Raw genomic sequence first — 14,099 nt, forward strand, 5'->3', positions numbered from 1 at the left:
TCATCTTCTCCACATTTTCTGGAAGTAACCTCGTACGCCGATTGCTGACAAGGTGAGCGGCTGCACTAAACACTCTTTCGGAGTACACACTGGAGGGAGGGCAACTTAGGTAGAATAAAGCCAGTTTCTGCATGGGCCTCCAAATTGCCTCTTTTTCCTGCCAGTATACGTACGGACTGTCTGACGTGCCTACTTGGATGCGGTCACTCATATAATCCTCCACCATTCTTTCAATGGTGAGAGAATCATATGCAGTGACAGTAGACGACATGTCAGTAATCGTTGGCAGGTCCTTCAGTCCGGACCAGATGTCAGCACTTGCTCCAGACTGCCCTGCATCACCGCCAGCGGTTGGGCTCGGAATTCTTAGCCTTTTCCTCGCACCCCCAGTTGCGGGAGAATGTGAAGGAGGAGATGGTGACGGGTCGCGTTCGCTTGACTTGACAATTTTCTCACCAGCAGGTCTTTGAACCTCTGCAGACTTGTGTCTGCCGGAAAGAGAGATACAACGTAGGTTTTAAATCTAGGATCGAGCATGGTTGCCAAAATGTAGTGCTCTGATTTCAACAGATTGACCACCCGTGAATCCTGGTTAAGCGAATAAAGGGCCCCATCCACAAGTCCCACATGCCTAGCGGAATCACTCTGTTTTAGCTCCTCCTTCAATGTCTCCAGCTTCTTCTGCAAAAGCCTGATGAGGGGAATGACCTGACTCAGGCTGGCAGTGTCTGAACTGACTTCACGTGTGGCAAGTTCAAAGGGTTGCAGAACCTTGCACAACGTTGAAATCATTCTCCACTGCGCTTGAGACAGGTGCATTCCACCTCCATTGCCTATATCGTGGGCAGATGTATAGGCTTGAATGGCCTTTTGCTGCTCCTCCATCCTCTGAAGCATATAGAGTGTTGAATTCCACCTCGTTACCACCTCTTGCTTCAGATGATGGCAGGGCAGGTTCAGGTATTTTTGGTGGTGCTCCAGTCTTCTGTACGCGGTGCCTGAACGCCGAAAGTGGCCCGCAATTCTTCGGGCCACCGACAGCATCTCTTGCACGCCCCTGTCGTTTTTAAATAATTCTGCACCACCAAATTCAATGTATGTGCAAAACATGGGAAGTGCTGGAATTTGCCCAGATGTAATGCACACACAATATTGCTGGTGTTGTCCGATGTCACAAATCCCCAGGAGAGTCCAATTGGGGTAAGCCATTCTGCGATGATCTTCCACAGTTGCCGTAAGAGGTTTTCAGCTGTGTGCGTATTCTGGAAAGCGGTGATACAAAGCGTAGCCTGCCTAGGAACGAGTTGGCGTTTGCGAGATGCTGCTACTGGTGCCGCCGCTGCTGTTCTTGCTGCGGGAGGCAATACATCTACCCAGTGGGCTGTCACAGTCATATAGTCCTGAGTCTGCCCTGCTCCACTTGTCCACATGTCCATGGTTAAGTGGACATTGGGTACAACTGCTTTTTTTAGGACACTGGTGAGTCTTTTTCGGAGGTCTGTGTACATTTTCGGTATCGCCTGCCTAGAAAAATGGAACCTAGATGGTATTTGGTACCGGGGACACAGTACCTCAATCAAGTCTATAGTTGGCTCTGAATTAACGATGGATACCGGAACCACGTTTCTCACCGCCCAGGCTGCAAAGGCCTGAGTTATCCGCTTTGCAGCAGGATGACTGTTGTGATATTTCATCTTCCTCGCAAAGGACTGTTGGACAGTCAATTGCTTACTGGAAGTAGTACAAGTGGTCTTCCGACTTCCCCTCTGGGATGACGATCGACTCCCAGTAGCAACAACAGCAGCGCCAGCAGCAGTAGGCGTTACACTCAAGGATGCATCGGAGGAATCCCAGGCAGGAGAGGACTCGTCAGACTTGCCAGTGACATGGCCTGCAGGACTATTGGCTTTCCTGGGTAAGGAGGAAATTGACACTGAGGGAGTTGGTGGTGTGGTTTGCAGGAGCTTGGTTACAAGAGGAAGGGATTTAGTGGTCAGTGGACTGCTTCCGCTGTCACCCAAAGGTTTTGAACTTGTCACTGACTTATGATGAATGCGCTGCAGGTGACGTATAAGGGAGGATGTTCCGAGGTGGTTAACGTCCTTACCCCTACTTATTACAGCTTGACAAAGGCAACACACGGCTTGACACCTGTTGTCCGCATTTGTGTTGAAATAATTCCACACCGAAGAGCTGATTTTTTTTGTATTTTGACCAGGCATGTCAAGGGCTATATTCCTCCCACGGACAACAGGTGTCTCCCCGGGTGCCTGACTTAAACAAACCACCTCACCATCAGAATCCTCCTTGTCAATTTCCTCCCCAGCGCCAGCAACACCCATATCCTCATCCTGGTGTACTTCAACAGTGACATCAGTGACATCTTCAATTTGACTATCAGGAACTGGACTGCTGGTGCTCCTTCCAGCACTTGCAGGGGGCGTGCAAATGGTGGAAGGCGCAAGCTCTTCCCGTCCAGTGTCGGGAAGGTCAGGCATCGCAACCGACACAATTGGACTCTCCTTGGGGATTTGTGATTTTGAAGAACGCACAGTTCTTTGCTGTGCTTTTGCCAGCTTAAGTCTTTTCTTTTTTCTAGCGAGAGGATGAGTGCTTCCATCCTCATTTGAAGCTGAACCACTAGCCATGAACAAAGGCCAGGGCCTCAGCCGTTCCTTGCCACTCCGTGTCGTAAATGGCATATTGGCAAGTTTACGCTTCTCCTCAGACGCTTTTAATTTAGATTTTTGGGTCATTTTACTGAACTTTTGTGTTTTGGATTTTACATGCTCTCTACTATGACATTGGGCATCGGCCTTGGCAGACGACGTTGATGGCATTTCATCGTCTCGGCCATGACTAGTGGCAGCAGCTTCAGCACGAGGTGGAAGTGGATCTTGATCTTTCCCTTTAACCTCCACATTTTCGTTCTCCATTTTTTAATGTGTGGAATTATATACCAGTATCAATAGCAATGGCCTACTACTATATTTATTGCGCACAACTAAAAGGCACCACAGGTATACAATGTAGATGGATGGATATTAGTATACTTAATGGATGACGAGTGACGACACAGAGGTAGGTACAGCAGTGGCCTACTGTACTGCTATATACAGTATAATGGACCTGGTGGACACTGTCAGCAGACTGCTAAACTACTAGTATTAAAAAAAAAGCCACCACAGGTATACAATGTAGATGGATGGATAGTATACTTAATGGATGACGAGTGACGACACAGAGGTAGGTACAGCAGTGGCCTACCGTACTGCTATATACAGTATAATGGACCTGGTGTACACTGTCAGCAGACTGCTAAACTACTAGTATAAAAAAAAGCCACCACAGGTATACAATGTAGATGGATGGATAGTATACTTAATGGATGACGAGTGACGACACAGAGGTAGGTACAGCAGTGGCCTACCGTACTGCTATATACAGTATAATGGACCTGGTGCACACTGTCAGCAGACTGCTAAACTACTAGTATAAAAAAAAAAGCCACCACAGGTATACAATGTAGATGGATGGATAGTATACTTAATGGATGACGAGTGACGACACAGAGGTAGGTACAGCAGTGGCCTACCGTACTGCTATATACAGTATAATGGACCTGGTGGACACTGTCAGCAGACTGCTAAACTACTAGTATAAAAAAAAGCCACCACAGGTATACAATGTAGATGGATGGATAGTATACTTAATGGATGACGAGTGACGACACAGAGGTAGGTACAGCAGTGGCCTACCGTACTGCTATATACAGTATAATGGACCTGGTGTACACTGTCAGCAGACTGCTAAACTACTAGTATAAAAAAAAAGCCACCACAGGTATACAATGTAGATGGATGGATAGTATACTTAATGGATGACGAGTGACGACACAGAGGTAGGTACAGCAGTGGCCTACCGTACTGCTATATACAGTATAATGGACCTGGTGGACACTGTCAGCAGACTGCTAAACTACTAGTATAAAAAAAAGCCACCACAGGTATACAATGTAGATGGATGGATAGTATACTTAATGGATGACGAGTGACGACACAGAGGTAGGTACAGCAGTGGCCTACCGTACTGCTATATACAGTATAATGGACCTGGTGTACACTGTCAGCAGACTGCTAAACTACTAGTATAAAAAAAAAGCCACCACAGGTATACAATGTAGATGGATGGATAGTATACTTAATGGATGACGAGTGACGACACAGAGGTAGGTACAGCAGTGGCCTACCGTACTGCTATATACAGTATAATGGACCTGGTGCACACTGTCAGCAGACTGCTAAACTACTAGTATAAAAAAAAAAGCCACCACAGGTATACAATGTAGATGGATGGATAGTATACTTAATGGATGACGAGTGACGACACAGAGGTAGGTACAGCAGTGGCCTACCGTACTGCTATATACAGTATAATGGACCTGGTGGACACTGTCAGCAGACTGCTAAACTACTAGTATAAAAAAAAGCCACCACAGGTATACAATGTAGATGGATGGATAGTATACTTAATGGATGACGAGTGACGACACAGAGGTAGGTACAGCAGTGGCCTACCGTACTGCTATATACAGTATAATGGACCTGGTGGACACTGTCAGCAGACTGCTAAACTACCAGTATAAAAAAAAAAGCCACCACTGGTATACAATGTAGATGGATGGATAGTATACTTAATGGATGACGAGTGACGACACAGAGGTAGGTACAGCAGTGGCCTACCGTACTGCAATATACAGTATAATGGACCTGGTGGATACTGTCAGCAGACTGCTAAACTACTAGTATAAAAAAAAAGCCACCACAGGTATACAATGTAGATGGATGGATAGTATACTTTATGGATGACGAGTGACAACACAGAGGTAGGTACAGCAGTGGCCTACCGTACTGCTATATACAGTATAATGGACCTGGTGGACACTGTCAGCAGACTGCTAAACTACTAGTATAAAAAAAAAAGCCACCACAGGTATACAATGTAGATGGATGAATAGTATACTTAATGGATGACGAGTGACGACACAGAGGTAGGTACAGCAGTGGCCTACCGTACTGCTATATACAGTATAATGGACCTGGTGGACACTGTCAGCAAACTGCTAAAAAATTACTAGTATAAAAAAAAAGCCACAGGAGTGTTTTTCAGGCAGACAAACGTATACTGGTGGTCACTGTCAGCAAAACTCTGCACTGTACTCCTGCTATAGCTGCTCCCCAGTCCCCACAATTAAGCAGTGTGAGCAGTTCACTCAGCACAGATATATCATGCAGCACACTGAGCACAGATATGGTATGGAGCGTTTTTTTCAGGCAGAGAAGAGAACGGATAAAAAACTGGTGGTCACTATCAGCAAAACTCTGCACTGTAGTGTACTCCTCCTAACAGCTGCTCCCCAATCCTCCCCACAATAGTAAAATAAACAAGCAAAAAAGCAATCAGATCAACTGTCTCCTCTCGTATATAAACGGAGAGGACGCCAGCCACGTCCTCTCCCTATCAATTTCAATGCACGTGTGAAAATGGCGGCGACGCGCGGCTGCTTATATAGAATCCGATTCTCGCGAGAATCCGACAGCGGGATGATGACGTTCGGGCGCGCTCTGGTTTGCCGAGCAAGGCGGGAGGATCCGAGTCTGCTCGGACCCGTGTAAAAAAGGGTAAAGCTCGGGTGGGTTCGGTTTCTCGGAAACCGAACCCGCTCATCACTAATAGAATGTAGATGGATATTGGATAGTATACTTAATGGATGACGACACAGAGGTAGGTACAGCAGTGGCCTACCGTACTGCTATATATAGTATACTGGTGGTCACTGTGTCAGCAAACTGCAAAACTAAAATGCACCACAGGTATAGAATGTAGATGGATAGTATACTTAATGGATGACGACACAGAGGTAGGTACAGCAGTGGCCTACCGTACTGCTATATATAGTATACTGGTGGACACTGTCAGCAAACTGCAAAACTAAAATGCACCACAGGTATAGAATGTAGATGGATAGTATACTTAATGGATGACGACACAGAGGTAGGTACAGCAGTGGCCAACCGTACTGCTATATATAGTATACTGGTGGACACTGTGTCAGCAAACTGCAAAACTAAAATGCACCACAGGTATAGAATGTAGATGGATAGTATACTTAATGGATGACGACACAGAGGTAGGTACAGCAGTGCACTCTGCACTGTACTCCTCTTATATAATATTAAAAATACTGGTGGTCCCCAGTCCCCACATTAAAGCAGCACACTGAGCACAGATATGGAGTTTTTTTCAGGCAGACAACGTATACTGGTGGTCACTGTCAGCAAAACTCTGCACTGTACTCCTGCTATAGCTGCTCCCCAGTCCCCACAATTAAGCAGTGTGAGCACTCAGCACAGATATATTATGCAGCACACTGAGCACAGATATGGTATGGAGCGTTTTTTTCAGGCAGAGAACGGATAAAAACTGGTGGTCACTTATCAGCAAAACTCTGCACTGTACTCCTAACAGCTGCTCCCCAATCCTCCCCACAAATAAGAAATAAACCAATCAACTTCAACGATAAACGGAGGGGACGCCAGCCACGTCCTCTCCCTATCATCTCCAATGCACGAGTGAAAATGGCGGCGACGCGCGGCTGCTTATATAGAATCCGAATCTCGCGAGAATCCGACAGCGGGATGATGACGTTCGGGCGCGCTCGGGTTAGCCGAGCAAGGCGGGAAGGTTCGAACCTGCCTCGGACCCGTGTTAAAAGGGTGAAGTACGGGGGGGTTCGGTTTCCAAGAAACCGAACCCGCTCATCACTATAGGAAACTGAGCCGTATTCTCACCAGTGAGAGTGAGAAGATTTCACTGTTATTCATATTATTTATACATAAAGAATACATGTCCTGTGGGTAGCAGGTGACTGAATGGCCAGTAGGTAAAGTGGTATGGCATACTGGCCCATACCACCTAACTTAAACCAATGATGTCCTGTGGGGCTATTTCCAATGGGTGGCATGAAGCGGCAAATCCACCTGCTTCATTGTTAATCCAGCCTTGGTCAAGTGGACCCCATGCCACACAACTTGCACCTACAGTAAAATATACAGTACTACAGTGTCTGCCGAGCAGTGCATCACACCCTATACCAGCAGCCATATATAATCTTTACGGTGACATATTTTGAAAGATGTAGGAGTATCAAAGACTAAATTAACTCTGCTTTGCCACTGCAGGAACCAATGGCACAATTGCTCCTGCAGTGGATTCCAACAGCCAATGGCAAGTCTATGCAGCTTTTGCTAGAGAGTTGTATATATAAATCAGTTTTGTGTATGGTTAAGTGTGTATTCACCATGTACATACTCTGGAGCTGAGAGCAGGCAGCTGCATAATGCTGAGTTGTATACATCAACACTAAGGGCCTAATTCAGATCTGATCGCTGGGCTGCGTTTTTTGCTGCCCTGCGATCAGATAGTCGCCGCCTAAAGGGGGAGGGTGAAATCGCTATGCAAGTGTGCATTCTGATGCGTAGCAGAGCTGCACAAACTGATTTTGTGCAGCCTCTGGGCAGGCCAGGACTTACTCAGCTGCAGCGATTATTTTGTACTGGTCGGGACCGGACTTTAAGTCAGACAACCTTGGACTAGAGATGTGCAGAGGAAATTTTTCGGGTTTTGTGTTTTGGTTTTGGGTTCGGTTCCGCGGCCGTGTTTTGGGTTCGAACGCGTTTTGGCAAAACCTCACCAAATTTTTTTTGTCGGATTCGGGTGTGTTTTGGATTCGGGTGTTTTTTTCAAAAAACCCTAAAAAACAGCTTAAATCATAGAATTTGGGGGTCATTTTGATCCCAAAGTATTATTAACCTCAATAACCATAATTTCCACTCATTTTCAGTCTATTCTGAACACCTCACACCTCACAATATTATTTTTAGTCCTAAAATTTGCACCGAGGTCGCTGGATAACTAAGCTCAGCGACCCAAGTGGCCGACACAAACACCTGGCCCATCTAGGAGTGGCACTGCAGTGTCAGGCAGGACGGCCCTTCCAAAAAATACTCCCCAAACAGCACATGACGCAAAGAAGAAAAAAAGGAGGCGCAATGAGGTAGCTGTGTGAGTAAGCTAAGCGACCCTAGTGGCCGACACAAACACCTGGCCCATCTAGGAGTGGCACTGCAGTGTCACGCAGGATGGCCCTTACAAAAAACACTCCCCAAACAGCACATGACGCAAAGAAAAAAAGAGGCGCAATGAGGTAGCTGTGTGAGTAAGCTCAGCGACCCTAGTGGCCGACACAAACACCTGGCCCATCTAGGAGTGGCACTGCAGTGTCAGGCAGGATGGCCCTTCCAAAAAATACTCCCCAAACAGCACATGACGCAAAGAAGAAAAAAAAGAGGCGCAATGAGGTAGCTGTGTGACTAAGCTCAGCGACCCAAGTGGCCGACACAAACACCTGGCCCATCTAGGAGTGGCACTGCAGTTTCACGCAGGATGGCCCTCCAAAAAACACTCCCCAAACAGCACATGACGCAAAGAAAAAAAGAGGCGCAATGAGGTAGCTGTGTGACTAAGCTCAGCGACCCAAGTGGCCGACACAAACACCTGGCCCATCTAGGAGTGGCACTGCAGTGTCACGCAGGATGGCCCTTCCAAAAAACACTCCCCAAACAGCACATGACGCAAAGAAAAAAAGAGGCGCAATGAGGTAGCTGTGTGACTTAGCTCAGCGACCCAAGTGGCCGACACAAACACCTGGCCCATCTAGGAGTGGCACTGCAGTGTCAGGCAGGCTGGCCCTTCCAAAAAACACTCCCCAAACAGCACATGACGCAAAGAAAAATGAAAGAAAAAAGAGGTGCAAGATGGAATTGTCCTTGGGCCCTCCCACCCACCCTTATGTTGTATAAACAGGACATGCACACTTTAACCAACCCATCATTTCAGTGACAGGGTCTGCCACACGACTGTGACTGAAATGACTGGTTGGTTTGGACCCCCACCAAAAAAGAAGCAATTAATCTCTCCTTGCACAAACTGGCTCTACAGAGGCAAGATGTCCACCTCATCATCATCCTCCGATTCATCACCATGTACATCCCCCTCCTCACAGATTATCAATTCGTCCCCACTGGAATCCACCATCACAGCTCCCTGTGTACTTTATGGAGGCAATTGCTGCTGGTCAATGTCTCCATGGAGGAATTGATTATAATTCATTTTAATGAACATCATCTTCTCCACATTTTCTGGAAGTAACCTCGTACGCCGATTGCTGACAAGGTGAGCGGCGGCACTAAACACTCTATCGGAGTACACACTTGTGGGAGGGCAACTTAGGTAGAATAAAGCCAGTTTGTGCAAGGGCCTCCAAATTGCCTCTTTTTCCTGCCAGTATACGTACGGACTGTCTGACGTGCCTACTTGGATGCGGTCACTCATATAATCCTCCACCATTCTTTCAATGGGGAGAGAATCATATGCAGTGACAGTAGACGACATGTCCGTAATCGTTGGCAGGTCCTTCAGTCCGGACCAGATGTCAGCATCAGCAGTCGCTCCAGACTGCCCTGCATCACCACCAGCGGGTGGGCTCGGAATTCTGAGCCTTTTCCTCGCACCCCCAGTTGCGGGAGAATGTGAAGGAGGAGATGTTGACAGGTCGCGTTCCGCTTGACTTGACAATTTTCTCACCAGCAGTTCTTTGAACCCCTGCAGACTTGTGTCTGCCGGAAAGAGAGATACAACGTAGGTTTTAAATCTAGGATCGAGCACAGTGGCCAAAATGTAGTGCTCTGATTTCAACAGATTGACCACCCGTGAATCCTTGTTAAGCGAATTAAGGGCTCCATCCACAAGTCCCACATGCCTAGCGGAATCGCTCTGTGTTAGCTCCTCCTTCAATGTCTCCAGCTTCTTCTGCAAAAGCCTGATGAGGGGAATGACCTGACTCAGGCTGGCAGTGTCTGAACTGACTTCACGTGTGGCAAGTTCAAAAAATTGCAGAACCTTGCACAACGTTGAAATCATTTTCCACTGCGCTTGAGACAGGTGCATTCCACCTCCTATATCGTGCTCAGTTGTATAGGCTTGAATGGCCTTTTGCTGCTCCTCCAACCTCTGAAGCATATAGAGGGTTGAATTCCACCTCGTTACCACTTCTTGCTTCAGATGATGGCAGGGCAGGTTCAGGCGTTTTTGGTGTTGCTCCAGTCTTCTGTACGTGGTGCCTGTACGCCGAAAGTGTCCAGCAATTCTTCTGGCCACCGACAGCATCTCTTGCACGCCCCTCTCGTTTTTTAAATAATTCTGCACCACCAAATTCAAGGTATGTGCAAAACATGGGACGTGATGGAATTTGCCCTTATTTAATGCACACACAATATTGCTGGCATTGTCCGATGCCACAAATCCACAGGAGAGTCCAATTGGGGTAAGCCATTCTGCGATGATCTTCCTCAGTTGCCGTAAGAGGTTTTTAGCTGTGTGCGTATTCTGGAAAGCGGTGATACAAAGCGTAGCCTGCCTAGGAAAGAGTTGGCGTTTGCGAGATGCTGCTACTGGTGCCGCCGCTGCTGTTCTTGCGGCGGGAGTCTATACATCTACCCAGTGGGCAGTCACAGTCATATAGTCCTGAGTCTGCCCTGCTCCACTTGTCCACATGTCCGTGGTTAAGTGGACATTGGGTACAACTGCATTTTTTAGGACACTGGTGAGTCTTTTTCTGACGTCTGTGTACATTTTCGGTATCGCCTGCCTAGAGAAATGGAACCTAGATGGTATTTGGTACCGGGGACACAGTACCTCAAACAAGTCTATAGTTGGCTCTGCAGTAATGATGGATACCGGAACCACAGTTCTCACCGCCCAGGATGCCAAGGCCTCAGTTATCCGCTTTGCAGCAGGATGACTGCTGTGATATTTCATCTTCCTTGCAAAGGACTGTTGGACAGTCAATTGCTTGGTGGAAGTAGTAAAAGTGGTCTTACGACTTCCCCTCTGGGATGACCATCGACTCCCAGCAGCAACAACAGCAGCGCCAGCAGCAGTAGGCGTTACACGCAAGGATGCATCGGAGGAATCCCAGGCAGGAGAGGACTCGTCAGAATTGCCAGTGACATGGCCTGCAGGACTATTGGCATTCCTGGGGAAGGAGGAAATTGACACTGAGGGAGTTGGTGGGGTGGTTTGCGTGAGCTTGGTTACAAGAGGAAGGGATTTACTGGTCAGTGGACTGCTTCCGCTGTCGCCCAAAGTTTTTGAACTTGTCACTGACTTATGATGAATGCGCTGCAGGTGACGTATAAGGGAGGATGTTCCGAGGTGGTTAACGTCCTTACCCCTACTTATTACAGCTTGACAAAGGCAACACACGGCTTGACAAATGTTGTCCGCATTTCTGTTGAAATACTTCCACACCGAAGAGCTGATTTTTTTGGTATTTTCACCAGGCATGTCAATGGCCATATTCCTCCCACGGACAACAGGTGTCTCCCCGGGTGCCTGACTTAAACAAACCACCTCACCATCAGAATCCTCCTGGTCAATTTCCTCCCCAGCGCCAGCAACACCCATATCCTCCTCATCCTGGTGTACTTCAACACTGACATCTTCAATCTGACTATCAGGAACTGGACTGCGGGTGCTCCTTCCAGCACTTGCAGGGGGCGTGCAAATGGTGGAAGGCGCATGCTCTTCACGTCCAGTGTTGGGAAGGTCAGGCATCGCAACCGACACAATTGGACTCTCCTTGTGGATTTGTGATTTCGAAGAACGCACAGTTCTTTGCTGTGCTTTTGCCAGCTTAAGTCTTTTCATTTTTCTAGCGAGAGGCTGAGTGCTTCCATCCTCATGTGAAGCTGTACCACTAGCCATGAACATAGGCCAGGGCCTCAGCCGTTCCTTGCCACTCCGTGTGGTAAATGGCATATTGGCAAGTTTACGCTTCTCCTCCGACGATTTTATTTTAGATTTTTGAGTCCTTTTTTTACTGATATTTGGTGTTTTGGATTTTACATGCTCTGTACTATAACATTGGGCATCGGCCTTGGCAGACGACGTTGATGGCATTTCATCGTCTCGGCCATGACTAGTGGCAGCAGCTTCAGCACGAGGTGGAAGTGGATCTTGATCTTTCCCTATTTTTGGAACCTCAACATTTTTGTTCTCCATATTTTAATAGGCACAACTAAAAGGCACCCCAGGTAAACAATGGAGATGGATGGATACTAGTATACTTATGGATGACGAGCGACTGCCGACACAGAGGTAGCTACAGCCGTGGACTACCGTACTGCGTCTGCTAGTATAGACTGGATGATAATGATATAAAAAATATATATATATCACTACTGCAGGACAGGTATATATTGTATAATGACGGACCTGCTGGACACTGTCAGCACTGCAGACTCCTAAACTACTAGTATGAAGAAGATAGAAAAAAAAAAACCCACCACAGGTAGGTATACAATTATGGACGAGCGACTGCCGACACAGAGGTAGCTACAGCCGTGGACTACCGTACTGCGTCTGCTAGTATAGACTGGATGATAATGATATAAAAAATATATATATATCACTACTGCAGGACAGGTATATATTGTATAATGACGGACCTGCTGGACACTGTCAGCACTGCAGACTCCTAAACTACTAGTATGAAGAAGATAGAAAAAAAAACCCACCACAGGTAGGTATACAATTATGGACGAGCGACTGCCGACACAGAGGTAGCTACAGCCGTGGACTACCGTACTGCGTCTGCTAGTATAGACTGGATGATAATGATATAAAAAATATATATATATATCACTACTGCAGGACAGGTATATATTGTATAATGACGGACCTGCTGGACACTGTCAGCACTGCAGACTCCTAAACTACTAGTATGAAGAAGATAGAAAAAAAAAAACCACCACAGGTAGGTATACAATTATGGACGAGCGACTGCCGACACAGAGGTAGCTACAGCCGTGGACTACCGTACTGCGTCTGCTGGTATAGACTGGATGACAATGATATAAAAAATATATACATATCACTACTGCAGGACAGGTATATATTGTATAATGACGGACCTGCTGGACACTGTCAGCACTGCAGACTCCTAAACTACTAGTATGAAGAAGATAGAAAAAAAAAACCCACCACAGGTAGGTATACAATTATGGACGAGCGACTGCCGACACAGAGGTAGCTACAGCCGTGGACTACCGTACTGCGTCTGCTAGTATAGACTGGATGATAATTATATAAAAAATATATATATATATCACTACTGCAGGACAGGTATATATTGTATAATGACGGACCTGCTGGACACTGTCAGCACTGCAGACTCCTAAACTACTAGTATGAAGAAGATAGAAAAAAAAAACCACCACAGGTAGGTATACAATTATGGACGAGCGACTGCCGACACAGAGGTAGCTACAGCCGTGGACTACCGTACTGCGTCTGCTAGTATAGACTGGATGATAATGATATAAAAAATATATATATATATCACTACTGCAGGACAGGTATATATTGTATAATGACGGACCTGCTGGACACTGTCAGCACTGCAGACTCCTAAACTACTAGTATGAAGAAGATAGAAATATAATGAATGACGGACCTGCTGGACACTGTCAGCAGAATGCGTTTATAGAATAAAAAAAAAAAACACCACACGATTGTTTAACTTTTTCAGGCAGACAATATACTGGTGGTCACTGCTGGTCAGTCACACTGGCACTCTGGCAGCAAAAGTGTGCACTGTTAAATATGTACTCCTGCTATAACTGCTCTCCAGTCTCCCCCACAATTAAGCTGTGTGAGCAGTGAGCACTACTCAGCACAGTCAGATATACATAGATGATATTATCATGCAGCACACTGAGGCTGAGCACAGATATGGTATGTGACTGTGTATCGTTTTTTTTCAGGCAGAGAACGGATTATATTAAATAATAAATAAAACTGGTGGTCACCATTAGTATAACTATCAGCAAAACTCTGCACTCTCTGAGTACTCCTAATGCTCCAGTAAATCAAGTGTCTCACTCTCTATCTAAACGGAGAGGACGCCAGCCACGTCC

The sequence above is a fragment of the Pseudophryne corroboree genome, chromosome 5 (assembly GCF_028390025.1).
Source record: "Pseudophryne corroboree isolate aPseCor3 chromosome 5, aPseCor3.hap2, whole genome shotgun sequence".
Classification (NCBI taxonomy): Eukaryota; Metazoa; Chordata; class Amphibia; order Anura; family Myobatrachidae; genus Pseudophryne; species Pseudophryne corroboree.